This window comes from Microtus ochrogaster, chromosome 16 (assembly GCF_000317375.1).
Source record: "Microtus ochrogaster isolate Prairie Vole_2 chromosome 16, MicOch1.0, whole genome shotgun sequence".
Lineage (NCBI taxonomy): Eukaryota > Metazoa > Chordata > Mammalia > Rodentia > Cricetidae > Microtus > Microtus ochrogaster.
This window is the reverse complement of record NC_022018.1, coordinates 16,949,461-16,956,981: the sequence shown is the minus strand read 5'-3', so window position 1 is coordinate 16,956,981 and position 7,521 is coordinate 16,949,461.

Sequence of the window (7,521 nt, the reverse complement as noted above, 5' to 3'; positions counted from 1 at the left end):
CTCTCCCTCTCTCTCTCTGTCCCATGCGGGTTCCAGGAATTGAGCTGGAGTCATCAGGCCTGATGCTGAGCAACCCCACACTGTATCCAAACGACTTGTGCGAATTTTGCATCGTGACTTTAGACTAGTGCTACATTTGGCGTTCTTGGGAGCGAATCTTTATGGTTTGTTGCGTACAGTACACTCGCAGCACCTTCCAGGGGCTGATGTCTACCGCACTCACCAGCAGCTGCTGAGGATGAAGACAGAGGCTGACACCTCGTCTGGCCTGAGATCACACTGCTGACATGCTTCAGAAAAGACTGCCGCGCGTCACTCCAGCACCTAGCAAACACAGATGATAAGTGTATTTTATTTTTAGCTTTCTTCTGCAGTGTTCCTTATTTCAAGAAGGTGTTTTGTTTCTAAGATTCCCAAATGTGTCTCTTGTCATTTTGGACCTGACAGAGCGGTACAGATAGCACAAGAAGGTAAAGATCCTCCAGTCTGTACCTCAAGTTCTGGCTGCTATGTCTGGGGTCACTTATCCCCAAAACCAGATGCCCCGGGGACTGAGAGGAGTCTCAGCAATTCTCGTTAAAGGTCCAACAGATGAGATCTGTTGGAAAGGCTCCAGATCTGCAGAAACTCGAGCACTTGTTGGTTGAGGTGATTAGATAGTACCGAGAGCCCCTGAACACGGCGAAACCTCAGAGTGTGGCCACATGGGTTAGATTGCTAAAGCTCAGAGGGTTGACAAATGGGAGATACAAGGACAGTCATCAGAGCAGTGTCTTCACCTTGTGAGCTCATGTGGAGTTGGCAGCAACCAGAGGTTTGGCATCACATTCAACCCTCAGAGATGGGGTGACTTTGAGAACATGACTCTAGAATTTGGGACTACAGCATTTTTTTCCATTTGCAAGATAGAGGTTTCAGGATCTGTGTCTTAGGGCCCCTTTGACGATGACTAAGTAGGATAATCTAACTTACTTGGCATTGCCCCTGGCAGGAGAACAGACTGGAAATCAATGCCAGTTGTTTTCATTGCTGTCCACAGTGTGTCTATTGCATCAGTGACCAGATAGCACTGTGTGCCTGCTCTGGACCGCATGCTGCACATGGCCCTGGCATGTGATATGTTCTCTCAACATATCTTTTCAGCGTGACTGTGTTAAAAACTTGGCATGTAAAGTTAGGTGGGTCAAGAGCTCTATCTCCAACTCTAACTCTAAGCTTCTCTGTGGATCTAAATCACATCGCTGCCAAGCACGTTCCTGGGAGGTAAACGTGTGGATGAGTCAACAGATAGGCTCATGGCAGACTCTGCAGCAGCCGGCAGACCCCCTCGGACTCCTCTTTTCACGCCTCCAGCCCAAATCACAAGCTGCAAGTTCATCTCTTGGACTTCTCGCTGCTGCCTGATAAGTCAGGAACTCCACAAAGCTGGGGCTTTTCAAACAGAGATGAATGAGCCGCTGTCCCTGAGAGCCTTTGTAGATGAGCGAGCACAGTGCTGTGGGAGCCTGGAGACAAAATGCAGCATGATTTGAGAAACCTCCAAGTCCCCAGAGGGAGGCAGCAGTCCAGGCTCAGCACTTCCTGTTCTATTGGAGGCCGTTTTGCAGAACTGGTGGCGAGACTTCCGGGGGACTTGAGGAGCTGGGAGCAGTGAGCATCACGAGTGGAATGCGAAGCAGGAAGTGAGCTGAGGTCAGACTGTTACGTTATGAAGGTGAAAGGGTCACACAGCCCATTAGGTTTGAGCACCCACCCTCCTCTGGAAGCTTTGTTTGAGGAGACCGTGGAACCTTAGGGACAGAGGGTCTAACTGGCTGATGGTGGCCTTGAGGCTTAGGATCCAGACCCACCTGAGCCCGAGTTCTTTGCATCTGTATCCCCTGGATATGAGAAAGATGTCCAAGCTCCCACCAACACTACTGAGCACCCATCTGCCTTGGTGGGCCACCTCCCCTTAAACCACAAACCAATTACAGCTTCCCCTTAAGCTGCTTCCGTCTTGTTTCTTATCATTAGAACACACACAAGAAAACTAATACGTTAACATATGAGCACAAAGGGGACATTATCAGTGAGAACTGGGCTGTCTTTGGAGACACACATTGACAGGCTCACAGATATTGCCATGTTATCCAGGGATATTAATTTAATGTGGTGTGGGTAACACTCTTGGGGTAGAATTGATGTCCAAAAGCTTACTTCCAGGGAGCATAGGAGAAACAAGGAACGTCCGTTCAGCAAAAGCAGACAAGCTAAAAAAAAAAAAAAAAAATACCTTCTACTTTGGGTTATTCGCAGCACTGGACCTTTTACTGACTCCTAGCCTGGTAATTTGTTCCCCTTGTTGTTGGCATGGATGCTGGTGAAGTCAGCAGCATAAAGGTGCATTTAAAAAAAGGAAAACAAAATTAAGGAAATGCCACAGAAGTGACAACATGTAGCCTAAGCTCGCCAAAGCAGGTTCTAAAACTGACTCGGTTACTGTGACTTATTGGCCGCATGGACCTCTTAGCATTTAATTTTCTTGACCGTATTTTGGGTTTAAGGCTAGACCCAGTAATGAAGACTCCAAATTAAGCCAAACCAACAGCCCTGGTGAGTCAGCTGAGCACAGCGTCCCCTGTCAGACTGCAGGGCACGCCCGGGGAAGCTGCAGCAAAGGCTACCTTGCAACCCACACTGCACTGTGATTAGCCATTCGATTCAACAAATTGTTTATGCCACCCAGACTTAGCTCCCTCTCAACAGAGTGAGCAGGAGGTGTTTACTGCAGTTGTCGGGTCAGAACTCAGGGATTACCTTTGAGTTGTGCCCTGACTCTGTCTCTTACTGTCTAGAGAGTCCTAAGACCTCTGCTTTCTCCCCTATGTTGTGAGCTGTCTCCAGATTTAGCCAATGATTTCTTCCTGTTGCCTGGGAAATCTGAAGGAACCGTCTCATGCTACTGTCGATGAAACAAACCTTACCACCCTCCTAAAACAAAAAAAAACAAAAACAAAAAAAAAAAAGAAAGAAAGAAGGAAGAAAAGCTTATTGAGTTGAGGAGAAATAGCTGGAAACATTTACTTATTTATTATAAAACAACTGGCCCCATATGCTATGAATTACTGTGAAGATCCCTAACTAGGCAAGACTTAGGACTATACTGTCTTGATTATTGACATCAAGTGCTGTGTTGCTTTGAACGTACTGCCTAGCATGCCTGGAGCAGCGCCATCAGAAGGCCCTGGAGCAGCGCTGTCAGGAGGCCCTGTATTTCTGCCTGTGAAGCAGCAAGTTTGTGTTGGGTACAAACCAGCACCCTCGGTGATAAATGAGAATAAATTGGGGGCTCTTCACCCCTCTCACTGTGAATTTTAAGGGCTTCTCTAAGTTTGAACTCAGTTTTTCAGGTCAATCTTGCATGGGGTGTTCTATGACCACCAAAGTGAGCTCTGTCATTCCTGGATCCTAGGTCCTTCATATCTTCTCTGACATGAAGCCAAAGATGTCCCTGAGTCTCTTTCAAAACTGGTATGTGACAATGACCCACACCGTGCTGGAATGTGCACCTCAGTTGCTTGTCACAGCCAAGATGACTGAATAAAATTAGAAGCTGGCAGTTTCCAGGCACAGGAAGCTCATTTCCCTGAGGGATTCCAAGGATGGGTGTTCAGCCATGGGGCCTTTAAAGTTCTATTATACGATCCAGAGAGGAGGTTCAGCAGTTAAGAGAACTAGCTGCTCTTCCAGAGGTCCTGAATTCAGTTTCCAGCAACCACGTGGTGGCTCACAACCACTTACAATGGTGTACAACTCCCTCTTCTGGTATACAGGCATGCATGCAGATAAAGCTCTTATATACATAAAATACATAAATAAACAAATGTTTTTTCAAAAGACAAGAAAAGAATGTTCTGCCCTCAAAGTTCAGTGCTTCAGTCCCCAAATCAGGAGGCACATGGCTCATGAAAATATCCAGACAGCTTGGAAAGATGTGTTTCTAAACTGCCTAGCTTTCTGCTGGGATCCTGCTGATAACTAGAGCCAACCGGTTGAATATCCCTGCACACTTTTAAAATGTACACACATGGGGCTGGAGAGATGGCTCAGCACATAGAGAGAGTGCCCCTTGCAGAGGACCTGCGTTTGTCTCCCAGCACCTATCTGTGCGGCTCCTAACTGTCTGTAACTCCATCTGTGGAGGCTCTGAAGCCTCTGGCCTCTGCCCATGCCTGCTCTCGTGCGCACATACCTCCCCAACAGACACATTTACATAAAATGAAAAACAAAAAATTAAAATGAAGTTTTTAAAATGTACCTGCAAAATTAACAAGGTAAAAATTTTAGGCACATTCTCTTTTGTATTTTTCTTTTGTTACTATGTTATGTTATGCTTCTTGTGTTACTATGGGAACATGAATTTGATGGTATCATTACTTTTCATGAATGCCTGGCATTCCTTTGCTCTTTCTCTGACTGATGCCTTCTCTAGGCTTTCCAGATTTTTGTTTAAAGGTTGCTATGACTGAAGAATATTCTTCTAAATATACTCTACAATGTTTTTCCCTTGGGTTACAAGGTAACATGCTGACGCTCATTGTCAAATTGCCTCCTAGAATGACTAGAGATTTCTACTCTCACCAGCCTGGGATCCATGGCCCAGGTGATACTCAACAACAAAGAAACAAAATGTTTCCCCCAGCCCCCTAGTTTCTCATCTGGATCTTTCTTCTTGCATCTAACTCAGAAGCCTGGCATGAATTGTTGGATTGGCATTAAGAAGAATTATAACCTGGACGAGGATACATGGGTTCTCAGGCTAGATGGTGAGAAACGGGAAATGCTGTCCAGGTCTAAACCTTGAGACATGGGGACGGAAGCTAAGGGAGAGAGCGCTGTTCTGTGAGCATCATGTGCTGTGCTCTGAGTTACTTCAAAATTAGGTTCTCTGAAGGTCAAAGCCTCATCAGTACCCACTAACACACAGGCAAGTTTAAGGGTCATTTCCGGAAGCACTGGATGGTGTCTAATAGTGTCTAATACTAGAACCAGTGAGTTTCCCGTAGCGTGATTCCCAGCACACCATAGACAGTTGATCTGTGGGATAATACTGGGAAATTCCTTTAAGTGGTTTAATACTAGTAAAAAGTCATGTTCTAGAAATAAGAATTAGTTAGTAGGTGAGGAGTGTAATATCAAAAGGTGGATTCTTAAATCAGCTGGGCTCAAAGAGACCCATAATCAGTCTATCCTATGAACACAGGAATTATTAAAAATAAATTATGCATATGTGTGTACATGCATGTGTACGTGTGTGCATACATGTATGGCATGACACGTGTGTAGAGCAGACAACTATTCAGAAGTTGGTTCCTTCCTTCTAGCTTGTTTTTGAGGCAGGGACTCTGCTGTCCTGTGCACCAGGCCAGCTGTCCCGCAAGCTTCTGCTGTCCTGTGCACCAAGCCAGCTGTCCCGCAAGCCTCTGCTGTCCTGTGCACCAGGCCAGCTGTCCTGCAAGCTTCGGGGTAATTCTTCCGGCTGGCCTCCCGTCTCACTGCAGGAAACCTAGGATTACAGATGTTCACCACTGAGTCTACTTCTCTCCATAGGGTTATGGGATTGACCTAGGATAGTCAGGCTAGCACAGCAAAGGTTCTCACTGATGAGCTGTCTCTAAAGCCCCTAGAATAGACAATATTTGGTGGTAGTAGCCAAAAGGGCTCTTGGGGTTGGAGCTTTAACTTCTCAACCCATGGGTTCTGGAAAAATATGGAAGGACAGTGCTCCCTTGTAGCCTTTGGAGTTTAGATAAGAATTAAAATGCCAGTTGAGCCATGGTGGTGAACGCCTCTAACCACAGCACTCAAGAGGAGGAGGCAAGTGGATCTCTGTGAGTTCGAGGCCAGTGTGGTCTACAGAGCTAGTTCCAGGAGAGCTAGGGTTGTTACACAGAGAAATCCTGTCTTGAAATATGCCCCCACCAAAAAGAAAAGAAACAGAATTGGAATGCCATTTGTAGATAGAGGACTTGGAACCTCCTTTTAAGGTCAGAGCAGTTAGACTGAGTAGGCTCTTTTGGAGCCTGGGTATATTCAGAAATAGAGGACACTTTTGTGTCCTCTGAGTGGCATGAGGAGGCTGAAGGGCCGTGTCCCCACTGATTGTGGAGGATGTGACACCAGTGTCCTTCAGTGCAGACACTCCATGAGCACATCACATTCCCCACATACTAGCACCTTCCTGCTCTCCACCTGGCTCATGACAGCAAGCACCAGACAGGAGTGCAGAGGGAGGATGCCCTGCGGAGTCTGCCTTTATCGGGAGAGGACAAGTGCAGCAGGAGGCCACAGCAGTGTTTCCAAAGCCCCTGGCCTTCTCACTTCCTTGACATAGACAGGCTGTGCAGGAGAAATCTGGTGGAACCTCCGATTTTACATCAGACCATTTGGCACCAGACTCCCCTGTGTTTGGTGACCTCCCCAATTGCTTCTTACCACTCTTGCTCCTATAGCTTTCTAGGAGCAAATCTTGGGGCCAGTAACAAGTCCAGTGAAGGGTCTTCACACTCACCCAACATATGTTGTTTAAATTCTTACTGTGCACTAGGCACTGTGTGGGGCTCAGGGGATGGTGTCTCTCCAGTCTGAGAGACAGACACATATGCAAATAACTGTGTCATATTTGCAAGCACACTTGAACTGACAAGCCAGGTGTCTGCCATGTGATGTTAACCTTCTTAGCAATCATCTTTCATATTCATATTCAAGTTGAATCTTTCTACAGCATATGCAGACCAAGCCTGGACTTCGTTCTGCAGGGACAGACAATGAATGGCAAGCACCATCTCAGCCATTCCTTTGACTAGACGGTCATAGTTGAGTCCAACAAGGACCAGTCTGGGGCAGAAAGATGCTCTTGCAGGGCTTTGTATAAATGATCCTGGAAAGTGAAGCACGTAAGCTGGGGAACTGGTCTCCAAGCAAGCTGCTTGGTGGCTGGCTGGCCTCGATGCTGCATCAACTAGCTGAAACATAGCGAAGTTTCCCTGGTATCAGCACGTGAGACAGACCATGTAGAGCAGAGGTTCTCAACCATCCTAACGCTGGGATCCTCATGCTGTGGGGACCCCAACCATAAAATTATTTTCATTGCTACTTCATAACTGTAATTTTGCTACTGTTAAGAATAATAATGGAATATCTGATATTTGACCCCCATGTAAAAGGGTCACTCTACCCCAAAGGGGTTGCAGCCCATAGGTTGAAAACTGCTCATATAGAGCGAGCATTCACTTTTAGCCTTCTTATAAATACCCAAAGAAAGGTCCCACAGGGAAATTCAAATGAGTCTGAAGCTCAGAGAGTCAGAGTGACAAGACTCTTTAAGTAGAGGAAAGAGAAGCAAAGGCTGAAGTCCAGAGAACTCAGTCAAAGAGGAAAAAAGTGAACTCAGAGAGAAAAAGAGGAAACCAAATTCAGAATCTGTGCAGGAACCTATGGGATAGAAGAAAGCACATCTGGGGAAATCATGGTCCACAG